General features: G+C 41.0%; 1 long non-coding RNA gene across 2 annotated transcripts; it reads left to right on the forward strand.

Annotated features, from left to right (window-relative positions):
* The first annotated feature begins 1,591 nt into the window (after nucleotides 1–1,591).
* LOC131393276 (uncharacterized) lies at nucleotides 1,592–6,304 on the forward strand. Of its 2 annotated transcripts, none has more exons than XR_009215918.1 (4): nucleotides 1,592–1,653; nucleotides 3,924–3,986; nucleotides 4,601–4,722; nucleotides 6,095–6,304. It is a non-coding gene; the product is annotated as an uncharacterized LOC131393276 (long non-coding RNA). The 2 variants fall into 2 exon arrangements; XR_009215917.1 differs by lacking the exon at nucleotides 1,592–1,653 and adding an exon at nucleotides 2,523–3,284.
* The last annotated feature ends 14,903 nt before the right edge of the window (nucleotides 6,305–21,207 follow it).

Genomic DNA, 21,207 nt, shown 5'->3' on the forward strand with positions numbered 1-21,207 from the left:
TCTTGATCCAATCATCAGTCAAGGGACACTTGGGTATATCCACTTCTTGGCTATAGTGAATAATGCTACAATGAACATAGGGGTGCATAAGCCCCTTTGGATTGTTGATTTCAGCATCTGCGCTTTTAACAGGAGTCCCAGGTGATTCGTATGTACATTATAGTTTAAGTTCTGGGCTACAGGACATATATGTGACAAGATGATCACTTAAGATGGCAAAGGCCAAGTGTCAAATGAACGACATCAGAAATGCATGTCACAGGAACCCAATTCCTCCTTAGTATGTCGTTCTGTTAGGATTTATTCAGAGATGTTCAAAGCCTGCAGAAAAGCAAAACTGGTTTTACACACATGCCCAGATATCAGTAGTTCCTCAGCCCAGGACTCCAGAGAGGTCTGGTGCCTTTGAAGAGAGTGCCCTCGTGTGGAGTAGAGAGGAAATTCCCAGCCCTTCCTCCCGTGCGTGAAGGACAGCACCAGCGCTCCCAGGGTGATGCCCGGCCTCGGCTCAGGAGGTGGGGTCTCGTGGTCAGATGCATCTCCAAGCGCGCTTTTCAGCTTTAAGACCGCCTGCCAAGTAGCTGGTAAATCACTAGCTGCAGTGATTTAGTGTCACTACAGTGTGCACGTGCAGAAATGCACAAAGCAGAAATAAAGACGACTCGGATGAACCAACTACAATCCTTGCTAAGACCTAAGGCCAGAGGAAAGTTTTTATATTGAAAATCATTTCTACCCCTCACCTTCTCGGATTTGGGCGCTCTGGCTGCGGTGCTCTCTTGCATCCTAGTTGTTAGAAACAAAAGAGGCTTGCTCCTTCCCTCCTTTCCTCTTTTTTTCCTTCCTCCTTCCCTTCCTTGCTTCTTTCTTTCCATTCTCCATTTTTCCTCCATGTATATTCCTTTCTCCTAAATAGCATGTTATGTTGCTTTACTTAATTTTAAAAAAAGCTGTTTTGTAAATTCTAACCTGAATGCCTGGAAAAGAATCTGTCACGCATTGCCTTGTTGCACAATAAATAGTCAACATTTGCAAGTAAAGTGTTAATAAAAGGCAGCTCATCAAGCGTAAAAAAAAGAATCGCACCTTGTCATCCAGCATTTCAGTGTTCCTGAGTCAATCTGAGTCTCCATAATAACTGTATTTGAAAACTTATGTTGAAGTATTTTCATCTTCAAAATAGTAATACGCAATGTTTCATACTTGAATACTATCGCTTGTTTATTGTGCTTTCTTCAGCCTCGAGCCTCTAAATTTGTCTCTTACTTTCTACCTCAAAACTACACGAATCGCATCTTGAGGAGTTCATGGGCGGTGGGAGATGAAAATGGGTGTCATTTCCGTAACTTTTGGGGGCTGGACGAGCAGGGCATCAATTTCCAACACACCTTAGAGGCTCGAGGTGTTTGAGAAGAGACCTCTGGGTCGCAGGGGTCCCACAGCGCGGGGCGGGGCTCCGGGCGGGGCGGGGCGGAGCCTCGGGGCGGGCGGGCTCCAGTTACCCGTGTCGGGCGGGCGCCGCGCCTCCCCTGCCGGCCGGCGCCTCCTCCGAGAGCCGCGCGGGAGGCAGCGGCGCGGCGTCGAGGCGGCAGCGGCTCCGGAGCGCGGCGGGGCGGCGGCTCCGCCCAGGGCAGCCCCGGGCAGCGGCGGCCGGTGAGTGCGCGCGGGCGGCCGCGGGGTCGGGGCGCCGGGAGGAGCGGCCGCGGGCGCGCACGGGGCGCTGACAGCCCTGCCGCGGGCGACCCCACGGGGGCTCGCGGTGTCGCCGCCTCTCCGGGCGCTTCCGTCTCTGCTCGGTCTCTCTCCCTCCCCTAAAACGCCCTTCTGAAAACGAATAGTCAGCCAAGGGGACCGGCCCACGCCCGCTCTAAACCCTGACGGAGTCAGGTACCGGAGGCGCTTCCCTTGGCCAGCCTCCCCTTATCCTTCGCCCCGGCCGCTCCCGCCTCGATGTCTTACCAGACGTTTGCCTCTAGACGTTTTTTACCAGACGTTTGCATCTTTGCTAGACGTTAGCATCCCTTTGGTTTTTGCAGTTTTGCTGTTTACAGTTTGGTTTTCGTAACTTCTCAAGTACCCAAGACAGTCTCATCCTTGCCCTGCACTGTCAAGACGCCTTCCTAGGTCTAGCCTGTTTGTATCCAAATCGGTAAAAAAAAAAAAAAAAAACACCTCAGCAATTCCCTTTGCCTTCTCCCTGGAGACGCGGCGCTGCCTCCAGGTCCGTCCGGGTGTGCTCTGCCGGCTCCTCACTGCCGGGGTTCCCAGTGAGGGGCCGACCCCCAGCGCCCGGGCAGAGCTTGACCCCGGGTTGCGGGGAGTGGCGGCCGCCTGCCTCCACACCGTCCCGCGTGCTCCGCTGGAGAGCGGGTCTGCGGCGCTGGACTCGGAAAGCCCCGGCCGTGTGTGTGGTTGGTACGGAAGGAAATCCACTCCCTTGGAGGGCTGTGCCGCGCTGAGTGCGGCCTCCGGGCCGGGCCCAGCCCGGGACACGTGCTCGGCCTTCTTCGCGAAGACCAGCCCGCCAAGGTGGAGACAGCGGCACGCATCTGCCAGCTGTGAGGAAGGCGGGGGAGATTCTTTCTCTCACCGTGATGAGTGCTGTGGTAGCAATCTGGGGTCTAGAATTTTTAAAACGTGAACGGAAACTCTTATGACAACCAAAATGGCAATTTGGTAGGGCGAAGGACTGAGATTCAGCTTTCTCTTATCTGCCAAAACTGGGAACAATGTGCATTCGATATAAATGTATAATCTAAGATAAGCTTGGAAATGGAGAAGAATTTGAAGCATGCTATAGGCAGTCTAAGCCTTTTTGAAATCAAATTTGAAATAGATTTTTGCCAGGCAATCCTTCTAATTACTGTAGTATTTCTTGGTATCAGAAGACTCAGGCAGGGGACAGGGCACAGGAGAGAGAAATTCAAACTAATTTGCATTAGAAAGAAACTTAGGGTGGAGAATTTCTAGGTAAGGTTGCTATGGCTGATATCTTAAGTGCACTCCTGGAAAGCATTCTAGTCTGTTAAGTAACACCCGAAGCCCCAATTCTGTTACGCGGCGTTTCTTTTTTTCTCTCTCTCTAACTACTCTGAAACTATACAGAGTTACACGTTCCTCATTAATTTATGAGCGATACCAAAGGAATTGACTCAATCCAACAAGTATTTGAGCGCCTTCCCTGGATGAGGCGCTCTGCTAAGAGCTGCAGAAGAATGGAAGATGGAGGAATTTTCCAGTTAAAACAACAACAGCAGCATCTACAGTGGACTGACTTGTAAGGTGTAGGTGCAAGTTTGCATTGTCTATTCAATTTAAAATCAGAAACAGTTGCGTTTTCTTCTCATTCTAAGTGCCACGTGTGTCCCCTGGTATCCTAATCATTTTGTAATTTTTCCACCATTGCAGGTAGTCTACATTTTAGTAATTCCGAAGTAAAAGGTTTTCTAGGAGATATAACTAAAGAAGAAGATATGTCCATTTTCCCTAGCGTTTTATTATCATTGAGTAGATAAAGTCAAAATCAACAAGAAAAATGAGGAGACAATGATTTTCCTTTCCCTTGGTTTCAAACTAGTCAAATCTTGCACGAAAGAAGACAAAGTTAGCATGGATAAATTTAACCCTCTGGTGCTTCCCAAACTATGTTTAACTAAGTCCACCGTTTTGGAGGACAGATTCAATTTCATGAAATCTTTCAATCCTTCTTTTGGAGGATTGTTCCAGAGCCCAGTTTCATAAAATCTTTTATTGTGGATACCAGCAACCATCAACATCATCATGTCCCCACCTTCACCCTTGATAACACTTGTATTCTAACGGGCTTTGGGAAGGGGACAGGTCTTTTTAAAAATCTGGTCAAAGCTAGGGACTTGATCCTCAGAAAACATGTATACTCATTCAAAATGTTGCGTATCTTTCAGAGGATTCATGGTGCCCAGGTATAAGACCTCGCTTTAGAACAGGGACAGTGCATCAGTCACAGGGTATGTAGATGGAAGAAAATGGAAATGAAGCAAGGATGTGGGTAAATCCACAAGCTGAGTGGATATAATTTAATTTACTTTCAAATGGAATAAACACCTGGCCTTTTGAGTAAGTGTTCTGTGAATGGGAAGTAATAATTGTATTATTTGTAAAAAACTAAAGACAGATTAGTCCTATTCATTTTTTACTTGCTCAGTATCAGCTTTCATCCTGAACATTATGAGTCTCATTTTTCGATTTTTCTGGTTCTTCTTAAGGAAAGTGCTTCTGAGGTGATTTTTCACTCAGCACTGATGCCCCATTCAGGACAGTTTCTCACATGCCAACTTTTGTAAGCTATGAATTGCTAAGTAAGGGAATGATTGAGTTCAAAATTTGAGCTTGCTTACTCTCTCATACACACACATACTGGTAGTTCACTTTGGGAAGGAGATATATATTATATAATTACCATATTCAACGTAAACCACTGTGATGGCAGTAGTTGTGCCTTGGGAGAGAGTTGGTTGGTATTAGGAATGAATGGACAGCATTAAGAAATATTGTGGACGTAACTTCTTTCAAAGAACAAACCAGCAGCTGCTGGATTAACTTTCCTTTCTTCTATACCTAGGGCTGAGGAGCCAGCTCTCTCTTCTCCAGTGCTCAGCCCACTGTCAAGGTTTCACTGAACTGCACTAGATCTCCCATCTGGGGACCCTGTCCCCTGCCCCTTGTGCTGCACGTTGGATCTGGGTAAGTAGAGGGGCCCCTGGAACTAGGGAAATGGGAGAGTGGGTCGTAGGTAGTGATAGATTTTACCTGGACCACAGGGTAAACATTTCCAGAGGCCTGAATAGCACACACTATTTGGAAGAAGAGGGTAAGAGAGGGAAGGCCAGAGCCATCACAGCTTACTCTCTCCTCTAACTTGGATCAGGACCAGCCTAACTGATCCTTAGATATGAACCAGCTGTGAGTTACCTTATTCTTGAGTGACAACTAGGTGGCTGGTCACAACCAGAGAATGTCATTGATAGATGTTTATTGGATGAGTAAATTAATGGAGATGATGGTTTTAATCCAAGCTCTGCCCTTAAGTAGGTATATGATCTTGGGCAAGTAATAAGTCAATTCAATTCTTTGGACCTTAACGTTTCTATGTATAAAATGAGGGTGTCATATAGAATCAGTTGTTCTCAACTACTAACATGTAGTTCCATGCATTTGAACCACCAGGAGAGTTTATAAAAAAAGAAAAATACTGGGTCACAGATTCAGATTTAATTGGACTGGGGCAGGCCAGACATCTCTCTGTTTTTAAGCACCCCCTGCCCCCTAGGAAGACACCAATGGCCAGCCAAGATTAAGAATCACTGGGTGAAATAATCGCTAGGAACTAATTCTAAGGTTGTGTCACCTAAAGATAGAAAGGAGGCCCACAAAATCCCTCTCATACGTAGCCTGGCCCAGTATCACGTACCCTCAGTGGTAACCAAGCCTAAATGTGCCTTTCTAAGAAGCAGTCCAAATTAAGCAATTTCAGTTTCTTTAGGGAAGGTGCTGGGCTTTCTCACCGGCTCAGTACTCCCACAGGGCTTTGTGAGTTCCCAGCACTCAGTACGTTTTCGTGGACGAAATTAGCTGTAACTCTGCCTGTTCAAGATGATTAGCTGTTCCTAAAGGTCCCCAGAGACGATTATCTCTCTCCTCTTGGTATCTGTGCCAGTGTTTAATAGCCTATTGAAATCCAGAGATGATCTGTGACTTGTAGGGGTGGGGGAGAAAAGTGTCAGCAAGGGATAAGGATGATCACCTCAAATGTTGCTGAAATGTGAGCTTCTGTGTCCAAACTGAGATAAAAAAATGATCCTCACACCTTCTCAAGTAGTTGTAGACTATTGAGTTACCAGAACTGGGATAGGAAAAAAAGAGCACACTGTTTACCTTAATCATTTGTTGGGACCTAATGTCATTGCCATTACATCGTAAATTCTGCAGATGTTCACAGTTTGAAAATTATTCTTAGATTTAAAGATATAATGTATTAAATTGTAATCCACGAAATTTATTTCTGTTTACCCTACTCTTTTTCCTCCTACTACCCTTCGTATCCCAAAACACCTAGAAGAAGGAGAAAAACAGTGTATGTGTGACTGTCCAATCAATAAAAGAGAAACGGACGTGAGTTGACAAAAGATGGAAAAGCATTAAGGAAGAACCGTAGAACAAGGGTAAGGAGGCCCATGGATTGCAAGGAGCTACACTTTCTTCCTTTTCTCTCTGCTATTGGTCTTATAGCTACTACAAGTTTATTCTCAAGCTTTCTAAAACTTAGCCAAATCATTGTATCCCACCTGCTATGTGTTGGTGAAGTGGGCTTGTGGCCCACGATTCCTACCTGTTCCCTGCAGGCTTCTATACACAGTGCATGGAGTGGTGTTTCCATGGCTGGGTTGGCAGACTGCACATACTTGGTCTAATCCAGCGCTGACCAATCCCAGGGCCTGACTTAAATCTCAATAATGTCTTAGGTTGGGAAATATTTTTTTCTGGAGTGGAAAGCTATTGGCACCAGAGTTTTTTACCTGTGAGTCTCAGAGATGCTGCCCTTACGTGGTGTCAACAATCTGATGCAGAGCTGCAGAACCAGCTCAGCCCCACAGCTCTACCCACCCACAGTTGGTTGCTCTCACTGCCATTATAAAAAAGATTCTAGGGGCCGGCCTGGTGGCACAAGCGGTTAAGTGCGCACACTCCGCTGCGGCGGCCCAGGGTTCACCGGTTCGGATCCCGGGCGCACACCGACGTACCACTTGGCAAGACATGCTGTGGTGGCGTCCCATGTAAAGTGGAGGAAGATGGGCATGGATGTTAGCCCACGGCCAGTCTTCCTCAGCAAAAAAGAGGAGGATTGGCAGATGTTAGCTCAGGACCACTCTTCCTCACACACAAAAAAAAGATTCTAGGATTGGATTCATTTTGTATGTTTATTGCTGATCATTGTTGCCAAAGATTTAGTACTCTTGGGCACATGCTGTTTTGTTATTTCATAATTTATTCTTTACCTACTTCTTAAAATGAATTAAGGTAGGAATAAATGTACTAGGAAAAGATGGTTTTTGTCATCATAACTTTAAATCTAATGAAAAACTTAATTGTTACTGAACTCAGATGCCCAGTTATGTGTTTATGTATAAGCATTTGTCCTCCCAAGAATCGAATTTTTGAAGATAGTAAGTATAGCCACGGTTGTTCTGGTTCTTAGGATTATCATTAGTTTGCTTTTTAAGTCTTTACTTCCTCAAAATAATTAAATGTTGCAAGATAATTAGAAATGATAAAATTTTCTTACCTAGTCCCTGTTTTATTGAACACTTTTAATAACAATCGCCAGAGCTAGCAGGGGTTTTTATTTCTTCCCTCGTTCCTTCCTTGATTCGTCCATTCGTTCAACAAATGTCTACTGAATTCCTGTTATATACCAGTCCTCCTGTAGCTTTCATTCTCATGAAGGGAGGCGGGAAGACAGAAAATAAAGAAGTAAAATGCAGTGTGGGTTAGATGGTGGTGAGTGCCGTGGAGAAAAATAAAGCTGAGAAGAAGGCAGTGGAGGAGTTGGTTGGGCAATTTTTAAAATAAGGTAGCCTGAGAAAGTGATATTGATCATAGACTTGAAGGTGGTGAAGGAGAAAGCCATGAGGCTATCTGGGGGAGGAGCTTTCTAGCCAGAGCAAGGGCCCTGAGGCAGGTATGTGCCTGGCGCGTTCACAGGTGGCTGGAGCAGAGTGACAAGGTGGGAAGTAGAAAGAAAATCAGCAAAGAAAGGGGCGGTTGTGGGGCAGGAGTTTGGGAGGGTGCTTAAGATCAAATAGGGCCTTGCAGGGCCTGTTCAGAGGGCACTTGTAAGGTGATATGAAGGTGAGGTTTCTTACTATTTAGTCAAAACAACAGCAGCCCTGTGATCCCCGTTTCTTTTTTGTTACACCCTCTGGATGCTCCCAGCTTTACTTCTCTCACCAAGTCAGCCTCTGCCTACTTCCCTTGTGGGTCCTTTTTCCCCAAGGCTGGCTGTGGAGTGGAATTCAGTCTTCCATTCTCCTTGCTTTCTTGACACCCTAAAGATTAGGCTTGCCCTTCCTTTAAAAAGAATGTACTACTAGTTGCTAAAGAATAAAAACTATCAGATAGTACCAACACCAACAATCATGAGAGAAATTAATACATTTATACAAAATAATCTTCTTGGTTTGTAGCATAGCACAAACACAAAGTGGTTGTGTTGCTGGTGGGCTGATATACCCTGCGTGTGTTGTTTTATAAAAATTCGTGTTGGTTTTCAACAGTTAAAAATTGAGGAAGATTTTGTTAAATTGTAGTTTCAAATTATCTTTAAAAATTGGATATTCTATTTATATGAAGTTCTAGAATAGGCAAAATTAATCTTTGGTGATTAGTAGGTCTATAGAAATCAGACCTGCAGTTGCCTGACATAGGGATGTGGCAGGGATTGACTGGGTAGGAACAAGAGGGAAATTTCTGGATGAAGAAAGGGTTCTATTATAGTGGTCTGAAATGCATGGTAGAACTCATTAAACCGTACACTTGTCTGTGAAGCTCACTGTATGTAAATTGAACCTCAATATAAAGAAAATTTAAAAATAGAAGACAACGTCCAGCAGGAGCTGAGTAGCGGCTGACCACTTGGGCTCGGCTCATGCTCTGCACATGGGCACAGACTCACCTGGTTCACTTTGGTCATTGTCATTGCCTACCTGGCCCCTCGTAGGTGGCGTTGGTGTGTGATTTCCACAGCGAACGCTTGGTGGTTTTGGTTTCAACTATCAATGGGGAGCCAATCTGAAGGGGCCTGGTGTGTTTAATTGGCAGTGGAGAAAGTAGTAGCAGTCTCTAGGGTTGTGTGTGAAGCATGTAACAGAAACAAACCTGAGAGCTTAGATCGGTCAAGCGACTCACCTATATCCAGCTTTCAGTTAGTGATATTCTCAAATCTAGGATTCTCAGAGAACTCTGAACATAACTCTCACTTTTCCTCCCAACTACCAAGGGTCTCCTGTGTTTGCAGACTCCTCCTCTGAGAGGATAACAGAGAGTACCTTTTACTTCTATTATCAGTACTTAAAACTTATTTTTATTATGTTTGTTATGAAAATGATAGTGTCTACTGTGGAAATCCTAGAAAGTACGGATAAAAAGAAAATAAAATCACCCACAACTCCACTAGCCAAATATAACCTGTGTTTAGCATTCTATGGTAAGTGCTTTCAAATCCTTCTCCATATGTCTAAGTATTTTATATTAAAAGTGTGTTTGACTGATAAAAGTTAGCACACAACTGCCCAATTTGCAGAATGAAAAAATAATAACAAGTCAAGGATTAAAGATGACAGACTAAGCACAAGCATTTGCCTTCTGTCTATCCTGTAATTCTTTTTAAGTGGCTGTAAAATTATGCAAAGAATAGGAAGAACTCTGAAGAGAATAGGATAGGAAAAAGGAGTTACTGGTGAAACAGAACCAAGAATTAGTGCAAGAAGGACCACCATGGGAATGAGAGTGATCTTCTAGAAAGAAGCTCTGAGCATGGAGTCAGCAAGGACAGAGAGCAGGCATGAGCAGGGGCGCCTGAAAGCAGAGAGATTCGTGCAAAGTCTTTATGGATTAGTTAAGGTGAACCAGTCCTTCTAAGATGAGTTTGGCATTGTAGAGTAAATCCCTTCTCTTTCTGGCGTTTGGAAAGAGGATGGGCCCTGTCCTGAAGGCCAGCTCTTGCCTCCTCACCCTAAAGTCAAGCTAGCCGTCAGCAGAGCCCACACTGGTACACAAAGCCTCTTAATCACCTTTCATTCCGGGAAGAATTCTGTCCTGGAAACACTTATATACATGATAGAGGAGGACAGTACCAATTAACCAGAAAAAAACCGTGTCTAATGCCAGAGGGGAAGTCATTCAGGGAGATCATTTAAAATTTAAAAGAAAATCTGGGTACCCTCAGAGTGATTAAAAAGATATTGTTTCCATACAACAAAAACAGAATTCTATTAAAAAGGAGCAATAGGGCCAGCCCCGTGGCTTGGCGGTTAAGTGCGCACGCTCCGCTGCTGGCGGCCCAGGTTCGGATCCCGGGTGCTCACTGACGCACCGCTTCTCCGGCCATGCTGAGGCCGCGTCCCACGTACAGCAACTAGAAGGATGTGCAGCTGTGACATGCAACTATCTACAGGGGCTTTGGGGGAAAAAATTAAATAAATAAAAATTATAAAAAAAAAAAGGAGCAATAATCAGAAAACAAACAGACAAAAAGATCTTGAATTTTTTTTAATTATTACTAAAATAAAAATAATTTATTAGAAGGGCTAAAATTAGAAATCTCCTGGAATGCAAAACCAAATGTCAAAGAGATGGAGAATAAATGCTAGAAAAGATAAGAAGTGTAGAGAAGCAGTCCAGTAAGTTCAATACCAGTCCATTGGAGCTCTAGAAGGAGAAAATGGAGGAGAAGAAGTTGACAAAGAAATACTGGGGGAAAATGTCCTCTAGTAGAGGAAAGGTATGAGATAAAAAGGGTTTGTTAAATGAATGAAAAAATATCCAGACAGAGATATAATCATTATAAAATTTCAGAGTCAAGGATACAGAAAGGCTCCTAAAACTTTCTGAAAGGCAAAATAAAGTCACTTAAGATTGACATAAATCTTCTCATCGGTGAACTGGATACTAAAATACAATGGAGCAATGCCTTCAAAATTATGAAGGAAAATGATTTTGAACATAAAATTCTATTGCCAGTAAAATTATCAATTAAGTGTGAGGGTGAAATGAAGACATTTTCAGACATTCAAAGACTCAGGCCATTTATTTCCAGGTACCCTTTCCGAAGCAGTTACCTAAGGATATGCTCCAGGAAAATGAGAGTAGAAAACAAGAAGGAGGAAGATATGGAATAAGAAAGAGTGTAACTCCCCAAGTGCAATTAAAATAAATCCTAGGCTGACAGATGTGAACCAGGCTTAGAAAGAAATTGACACAAATTAGGACAATTAGTCAGTGAGCTCCAAGAAGAATGACTTTAAGAAGAGTTAAGTAAATTCCATTCAATAGATAGAACCAGTAATAAACAATATCTGCATAGTTATAATAATGGGACATCTAGCAACATGGAGTACTAAGCTGAATCATACAGACCTCCCTCCAGTACTAACACACAAAAATAAACAATAAAACACAATTAAATGTTGAAATAAATAGTTAACTTTAAAATAAAGTCTACCAGAAGAATGCAGAAAAATGTTTTAAAAGAGCAATAAGTGCAAGCTCATACTTAGCACAACCCTAGGAGTTGCTCTGTGGGATGCAGCTCCCAGGGTGTGGGGTGGGGGCATACTATTCAAACCTGGAAAGAAGACATGGCTTCAGTGGTGTCTGAACACCACTCCCCTTCCCTCCCCCCATTTAATATGAGCTCATAATTTTGAAAACCTACAGACCACCATAAGGGAATATCGGCAAACAAAACAAATAGAAGGATCAGATCCTTAAGAATTTAAAATAGTGGAAATATATGAACAAAATCCTAAGAGTGTTAAAAATTATTAAAGGGATAAAAAGAGTAGAAAACAAAAGGAAAAAAGTACACTATGAAAAAACAACACATTTCAAAAAGAAGATATAGAAATGAAAAATATAGACATTGAATTTTTTTAAATTAATGTGCTAGCTACACAGCATATTAGAGCCAAAGGTAGATTAGTGAAATGGAAGCTGTATCTGAGAAAACTATCAGGAATCAGCCCATTGAGATAAGGAGATGGAAAATGTTGGAGGTTAAAAGACACGATGGTATAATGAGAAGCTCCAACAGATGTCTAATAGAAATTCCAGAAGGAGAGAATAGAGAGACTAAATTAGCCTATATTGGTTACATAAGTAAACAAACTAAAATAGTAATACAATCTAGCAATAATAGTGGGGAGTAAGGAGACTTAGATATTCGTTTTTCATGGTAAGCATTCATAGATAATGTCTAAATTTGATAAATCAAAAATTAGCCATATAGTAGAGCATTAGTTCTCAATCCTGGAGGAGATTTAGAAATGTATCGTAGTGGCTGCAGGGTGCTACTAGCATTAGTGTCAGGGACAAAGATGTTAAATCACAGAACAGTTCCATATAAGTGCCAGCAAAAATATTAATAGCACTCTTTTTGAGGAATGCTGATTCGAGTTAAAAATAAACCCACCAGGGGCCCGGCCCTGTGGCCTGGGGGTTGAGTTTGGTGCACTCTGCTTTGGTGGACCAAGTTCATGGGTTCAGATCCTGGGCACAGACCTACACCACTCGTCAGCCATACTGTGGCAGCGATCCACATACAAAATAGAGGAAGATTGACACAGGTGTTAGCTCAGGGCTAATCTTCCTCAAGCAAAAAAAGAGGAAGATTGGCAATAGATGTTAGCTCAGGGCAAATCTTCCTCAGGAAAATAAATAAATCAATAAAATAAACCCACCAGAAGAACTAAAAGCAAAAATGATTTTAAGAAAATGGTTGCTTCAAGGCATAGAGCTGGAGTTGGGGAGAAGAGGGGTGGAAACTGTTGCTTTTCTTGATTAGCCCTTCCATAATACTTGCGATTTTATCATGTCTGTATTATTTTGACTAAGGTTATTATTTTAAAAAAGAAATGCCTGGTAAACCAGTAGATTCTTCTTCCATTTTCACTTAAAGTAGAGAACTTTTTCTTATTAAAATATCTGTCATTCAAACTTAAGCACCAATTTGAATTACTCAGCTTTTGACCCCAAAGAATATTCTAGAGGCATATCTTGTGAGTATTAATGATCTTTCAAATGTTCCTAGTTGGAAAATAAATCTTGCAATTTATCAACTTATGGAGTCACAGCAAATTAGTGCTGGAAGGGATTCAATTTCTTTAATGGAATTGAATAATTTTTCCATGTCATGGTAGTTTTGCTCAGTAGTTTGGTGTAGGACAAAGGAAGATGGGAATATAGTCAAATAACTAGAGCATGTAGCTTCAAATTGGAACCTGTAGCCTGCCTTTTATGGTCTATAAGACCTGGTCCTATTTGACTTTTCCAGTTTCATTTCCTGTAACCACCCAAAACACAATTTCTACCCGTGTTTTTGGTATTCTATTAATTTTTGTCCTATTAATTTTTACCTTTCACTTCTCTGTGCAGAATCACATGCCCTCACTTTTGCCATCTACCCATTATTGGAGAGCTACTTCAAATCCAGTGTTCTCTCTGAAGCCTTTCTTGACCTCTAGTCTTGCTTCTAATTTGGTTAAGATTGCCATACTTCATAAGCAACAAATCATGACAAGTGGGAATACATGCCTATAATTAGTATAGTTTAGATGTTAGATAAACATTTTGACATGGTTAATCTGATGCACAGTTAAGGAGGCCGCATAGTGTAAGAGCACGGTTTCTGAAGTGAGCAGACCTCAGTTCCACTCCCGGCTGTTATTACTCCATCAGAGACTGAGATACTTCGTCTGAAAAATGTGGATAATTCTTACCTTGCATGGATGCTGTGATTCTTTAATTGCACAGTCTCAATGAATGTTAACTATAATTATGTTTAACTATTACTGTGTATAAATAAGAAGCTCACATAAATACCTACCATTCATATTAAGTCAAGTTGTAGTTTTTATGTATTCACTTTGTAAGTTACCCAGTACTTAAAATGAACATTAACATTGTTTAAATATGAACTATTTTTTATTACCATCACACACATAAACTCACATAGATCAAAAAACAAAATCCCACTTATAGTAGCAAAAATTTGGAAGTAGCCTAAGTGTCTAATAATAAGGAAGGTGATTAACTAAATCGTGGTACATATATATTAGAAAATATTATGCGACCATTCAAAATTATGCTTCTGAAGTTGTTTATTGACATGGCAAAATGTTTATAATATAATGTTAAGTAAAAAAAATTTTAATGAAAAACTATTAAGACAGTATCTCAGGGGCCTGCCCAGTTGCACAGCGGTTAAGTGTGCGCACCCCGCTTTGGCAGCCCGAGGGTTCTCAGGTTCGGATACTGGGCATGCACCGACACACTGCTTGTCAAGCCATGCTATGGCGGTATCCCATATAAAGTAGAGGAAGATGGGCATGGATGTTAGCCCAGGGCCAATCTTCCTCAGCAAAAAGAAGAGGATTGGCATCAGATGTTAGCTCAGGGCTGATCTTCCTCACAAAAAAAAAAAGACAGTATCTCATCCACGTAAATATACATTATTATATGTACAAATATATGCATTTATAATATACATTTAATATATATCATTGATGCATGAGAAAAATGAAAAATTTCCACAGTGCTCATATATTACTTTTATAATAAGAAGGAAACAAGTAACGTGATTTATATATCAAAGGCCCTTAGTCTCATTTCCTAAATGTTAGTATTTCCTTGCTAACAACCTCTTGCTCCAATCCCCCAAACTTCCTATGTTCCCCTATAAGCTCTATCATTTCATATGCTTCTACCCACCTGTAAGAAATCCTTAAAAGGATGTAGATTGCTGCAAAGACATTAGATAACAACTTTCTTGAGGGCGTATACCATAGCTTATTGATCTCTAAGCGAAGCCAACTTGCGTGTTACAGCCAAACATGGAAGTAGAGAGTCAGTATATTTGTATTGAATGAATGAATAAGTGGAGACCCAAGGTCTCGAGAAATGGAGCACATAAAAGGAGACAAGTGTAAGATTGATTAAAAAGGTAAATAATATCTATTGAGTACCTTATTCTAAGTGCTTTATAATTCTTACATTAATCCTCAATGCAGCTCTGTTAATATTGGCTAGACAAATTATGGAACATCCATATAATGGCATGCTATGCAGCTGTTTAAGAAACAAAAGAATGAGGATACTATTTTGTACTGATATGGAAAGATCACCAAAATATATTGTTAAGTGAAAAAAGCCAGGTGCGGAGTGGTGTTGTCATGCTACCGTTCATGGGAAGAAGACTGTATATTCGTATCTGCCTGTGTATAAAATATCTCTGGAAAGACACACAGTAAACTGACACCATGGTTGCCTCCCAGCCATGGAATGGAAGTGAGATTTCACTTTAATTCTTTTTATACGTGAATTTTTGAGCCATATGAATATATTAGTGATTCAAAAAGACAATTAAATAAAAATAAAGGAAAATCATTATCCCCATTTATAAATGAGTAACCTGAGGTTGAAGAAAATTAGGTACCCTGCCCGCAGTAGTAGTAATAATAATAGTCACACTTATTGAGCTCTTACTATGTGCCAGGCCTCATGAAAAGTACTTTAGAAACATTTTCGAATTTATTCCTCATGGATCTATAATGAGGTTTTTTTTTTTTCTCAGTGTTATAGCTGAAGAATCTGAAGGAAACTTATAATTTATTTTCCAATCCAGGACACTTTGGGAAGTAATAATTACTCTGGGACAGCAAGGAGAAGCCAGGACTTATGGTCTCCCTACTTAGAGAGGTCAAGTAGCTTTCCAGATGTCCTATCGTGATGGCAGAACCAGGACTGGATCTGAGGTCTGTGTGATTCCACAGCCTATACTCCTCACTGCCGTGTGCAGATAAGTAGATGAAGGGACAGAAAGCTACGTACCTTGCAAAAAACACACAGCTATTAATAAGTGCCAGTTCCAGCCTCCAAACATAGTCTTTCTGAACCCAAAGCCTACCACCCGATGTTGCTTCTTTGGATACTTATCTAAAAATCTTTTGGCGGAGGAGTTTAAGGAGAGGACGATAAATATAAAAGAAGAGGGAAAGGATGGGCAGGGTCCCAGGCTAAATGCTCCAGCAACCTTGGCCCCCACCCCTCAAATACACCGGGAGAGAATTCAGTCAACAAGTGCCTGGGAGCCTGCTGCATGCCAGGCTGTGTGCTGGGTGTTCAGAGACAGTGGTCCTGCCCTCACAACTTACAGCCTACATTAGAACCAGCTTGCATCGATTTTAGGGCCTTTGGCTCTTCCCACACATTGGGCTACTGCAATTAATCAATGATTGTTAATAAGGAAAAGCAGATAATATATCCTGATTATGCTAAGGGTCCCAGAAGTATAGAGAAGAGGAAGCAGCTTTTTCAAATTGCTTTCAGGGAAAGGCTGATAAAGTCATAAGTGAAAATACTTTTTTTCTGAAATATAATTCATGAAGCCTTTGTATATGCTATGTACATTATAGAAAGCTTTATATCCTGTTGCTCTGGGAAGTGTAGAAAATTTCATAATAAATAACATTTATTTTTGTTAGTCATTCATGCTGATGCCCATAGATAAATTATGTGAAAGATACCGTAAGTTTGGGCATGCACTTGTGTGCTTGGAATTAAAAAGTTAACATAAGCATTATTAGAGTTGTAAATATGTTAGTTGATTACTTTGAATAGAAGAATGGATGCCCTAACTGAGACTCTCTCTCTTCCAATACCTCCAGTCCACAGTGAAGAACACTTACTTTCAAACTTACAACTAAGAAAAGCATTATTGAATGTGGAGGGGTTCTTAGTTTCAAACAACTGAGTCCGTTGTTGCTAGTTTAAGCACAAAGATTTAATTGGCATTTTGAACAAACTTGCCAAATCTTTTTCTCAGAATATTGTCACTGGAAATGTTATTTAAAGATGAGGAAACTAAGACCCAGAGAGGCAAGCTATTTTTCCGTATTCATTCAACAAGGATTTTTGAGCCCTAAGGAGAAGTCACTGTACAGAAAACAACAATGTTGGGTTTCTGCTCTCATGGAGCTCTCCGTCTAGTTTCCGAACAAGTTGTTCATCAGTCTTACTCCATGAGCTTTAAAAAATACAGATTCCAGAATTACTAAATCAGAATCTCTAAGGGGCCTGGAAATCTGTGGTTTCAAGCTCCCTAGGTGATTCCGACATGCTTCCAAGTTTGGAAACTTCTGGTCTAGTTGACCCTGTCATAACAGTATAGAAAGGCTCTGATGCTCGAGATGCAGAACAAGGGCTAGACCCTGACCCTGACCTTCAATCTGGAGCATCTTCCACAAAATCATAGTGAATCTTCATTATTGGCAGGCAGCTAATTCTTGCTTTTAGCTTGAAGTTAAAAATATTGCTGCTGTTTTGTTATAATTTTTATTTATAAATATTTGTGCCTTTTAAATTTGATGACTGCTTTGAATAGGAAACAAAGTATGTGCTTTGAGAATATTTTTGGATAAGTCCCTTCCCGTCAGCTGAGTGTACATGAGTCTATTTTCTCACCTACAAAGTGAAGGAGTTAAATTGGATGATCTCTAAGATTACTTTCAGATCTAGAAATCTGTGATGAAAGATGTTCTAAACTATTTTTCAATCCATTCTTTCATAGCTGTGGAAAACTGGACTTGAACCTCTAGGTCAATTTGCTTTTCTGTCATTAGTATTTTTGTTGGAGGATCTGCCAGAAGATCTGTCCCTTTGGGCCATCTTAGAAGTGACTTTTCTCATGGGAGGGTTTGTGTAGTTTTGCAATTCGGTGATTTATAATTTCAGTCAGCACACTGGAAGCTCGTTATCTGTCAGATAAGAGTCTGGTCATTTGATCTCCTTGTATTGGTCCTTGGTACTTGGCCTCTCTTCTTCTGATAAAGTAGTTATTGATAGGCTTCAAGGCTTTAATTATTTAATTGTTGTTGATGAGCATACAAGTTCCCCAAAAGGACAGCCTTTCATTATAACATCCTCTTCTCCTTTCCTTACCCAGTTAAGATATCTCTGAACTGCCGAACAGATATCTCAAGGAGGACATATATTATAGCCTGAGTCCTAAAACCTCAAAAATATTTGAGAATCCCCTCTTTTCTCTTTCTCTTCCTAACCTGCAGAGAGTTATGGTTGCCAGATTTAGCAAAGAAAAATATAAGATATGCAGTTAAAGTTGAGATAAAGAATAAAATTTTAATACAAGTATGCCCCATGCAATATTGGGAACATACTTATTCTAAAAAATTATTTGTTCCTTATGTGACATTCAAATTTAACTGGTCATCCTATATTTTACTTGGCAACCCTACATAGAATGCATACCCTAATGCTTTCTTAAGTCCATCTAATGTTTTGAGATCTAAATTTCTTTGAGATTTGCTCCTGATTTAAACCCTGAATGAAATGTTTGTAACAACTAAGACTGCGTTTGCATGAAGTGTAGTGGATGTTGCACTGCCCACCTACACACAACTCTCTTTTGTTGTGAGAATATAAGAATAGAGATGACTTTGCTTGAGAAACCTAAGCTAGATATTTCTCTCTTGTAATTTTTTATTGAATATTTCGAAGATACACATAAGCAAAGACAGTAATATACAATGCACACAATTTATTTATATTTATACCCTATTCCATTTTTTTCTTTTTGTTTGGTTGGGTGGGTGGGTGTGGGAATTTGTGTTGCCATCCCCTAAGTCAGTGGTTTTGAACTTTGGCTACACAGTAGAATCATCTGGAGAGCTTTTCAAACTCTCAATCTCTGCCTGCCTCCCAGACCAATTAAATCAGAATCCCCGGCAGTAGAGTCAGGCTTCAGTAGTATTTAAAGCTACCCAGGCTATTCCGTTGTGCAGCGAGGGCTGAGAACCAGTGCCCTAAATGAAAATGGCAAATGCAAAGAAGCATTTTTACTGCTAAATCATGTCCTTACATTGCAAATTCCTCTTCAAAACTTATTTCATGTAATTTTCAGTAAGCATATATTATACTATGACATGTATTATGTATATGTATTATGTTATATTGTATTATGTTATAGTATATCATATATTATAAAGTTTACTTGTAAAAAAATATCTCATCTCACTTTAATCATATCACTGATTCCTTATTATTTTGTGTGTGTGTGTGTGTGTGTGTGTGTGTGTGTGTATGTGAGGAAGATTAGCCCTGACCTAACATCCATTGCCAATCCTCCTCTTTTGCTGAGGAAGATTGGCCCTGGGCTAACGTCTGTGCCCATCTTCCTCCACTTTATATGGGATGCCGCCACAGCATGGCTTGACAAGCGATGGGTCAATCCGCGCCTGGGATCCAAACCCGCCAACCCTGGGCCACTGAAGCAGAGCACGAGAACTTAACCACTACGCCGCTGGGCCAGCCTCAATTGATTCATTATTAATTTCCTGAAAGTGTATAATTGGCTTTTGTTTTCTAATGTTTCTTTGTGATTTGTGTGTGTGTGTGTCTTTTTAATATGTATTTCTCTCTCTTAGCTTATAAATCAGTGGCTCTTAACTCTAAGTGCTCATTAGAATCATTTTAGGATGCTTTAAAAAAAAAAGTGCCTGGGCCCCACCTCCTGGAGGCTCTGCTCTAATTGGTCTGGTGTAGAGCCCAGTGATTGCTGGTTTTAAAAAGCACCAGAGGAGATTCTGGGTTTCGTCAGAGTTGAAAGCCAGTATTTTAAAATATGTCAAATACCTTCCTAGCTGATCATCTGAATCTCCTGGGGAAATTTTAAAACACACGTATAATTGCCCTGCTTAATTAAGTAGAAGGAATTCTGAGGTTCTTCGAGGAGGAGAAATGAAGAGGTAGCAAATGGCCTTCAGGGTAATGGGTGTACATGAGCAATCCCTGTCAGGGACAGCCAACAGACTGTTGAGAATAAGGATAAGGATGTCCAATATTTTAGAAATATTTTATTTCCTCTGCTACACTTCAACCTAAACCTGTTCTTTTGATCTGAAATCTTTAGAGAAGGCCACCACACATGGGCACAGGGATGCATGCCCATCCCCACACAGAGAGAATGTCTATTGTCCAGGCCCCACACATGGAAATCCTAATTCAGGAGGTTCAGAATGAGGCCCTGACACCAGGACTTTAAAACCTTCCCCAGGCCGTGGTAGTGAGTGGCCTGGTTTGGTCACCACTGCATTGTAGATGTTACAGCATCCTTAGACAGTGGTCATCATAATTCATCCCATTGACAACTGGGCAAATTCATGTGGAGTAAAAGTAAAATCAATGGTAAAACTGGGTTTTTGCAACAGGGAAAGAAAACAGTCTGATTCTTATTAGACCTTCCTCAGATCTACCTAGTGTTTTTCTCTTTGAGTGACTATATGAAAGAAGAAATTACCTTTCTGAAATAGGACAGAAGAAGACCAAGGAGGAGGTGTCCAGGAAAAAAAAAAAAAAAAACTTTAAAGCAGACTTAATCTTCCACAATACGAAATAACAGAGAGGACACATGATGCGTCAATGAGAAGATTTCATTCATTCTTCAATGAGACAAGGACTGGGCCAGGTCCTGGGAGTTCAGGGTATGGTATTACCACGAGGAATTTACAATCTTGAAGAGAAAACCAAAAATTATAATACAATGGGAAAAAATAGAAAATTATACGAAGTAGCAAATATAGACCCACTCCATGAGGGATTAAAGGTGAGGAGAGACTTCAGAGAAGCAGAGAACAAAACCCGGCTTTTGAAAGATTCAGTGATTAGGGTGTGGGGAAAATGGAAGGAGAGTGAGGGGAACAAAACAGCATTTCTTATCAGAGTGAATGGAGGTCTGTGTACAGGCACAGAGGCTTGACGCAGCATGGTAGGTTGCCTGAATTACCAATGGTTCTATAATGCTGTCGCATAAGGTTCTGGAGGAGTTGGGGGCAAGTGGAAGGCAGAGTGGTAGTGTTGTTGTGTGTCAAGCTCCACTTACATATATCAGCCTAGTCGTTCTTGAATATTATGATGTGTTCCCAGAGTGACCATAAAAAGTTAGACAAGAAGCAAATCAGCCTTGCTAACCCTAAAACAAGACATATAATCTTTATTTGTCAGATTCTGCTGCAAAACCCTCTTTCTCCAGACTCATCTTTTCATATCATCCTTATTGGTAGTTGGTTGCATTTCTTGCTAGAATTCCTTTATCCTAGACTCTTGAATTTTCAACCTTCTTGGAGGTTTTACTTTTGCATGATGTTTTGTGGTTGACCACACGAGTGATTTCAATTTGAATGTAATTTCAGTTTGGTGAAAACCTAACTTTTTGCCATGAGGGGATTGTATTGACCAACATTGGTAATCCCCCCCATACTCCATGGTCACCACACAGGCACCTAACCGTTAACCCACACTAACCCCTGAGTCCTCTGCCATTAATTTCCTTCAGTTGGGAACACTGGCTTCTGTTGTTGTGCACTTAATTTTTTGCTATAA

Source organism: Diceros bicornis, chromosome 3 (genome assembly GCF_020826845.1).
Source record: "Diceros bicornis minor isolate mBicDic1 chromosome 3, mDicBic1.mat.cur, whole genome shotgun sequence".
Taxonomy (NCBI): Eukaryota; Metazoa; Chordata; class Mammalia; order Perissodactyla; family Rhinocerotidae; genus Diceros; species Diceros bicornis.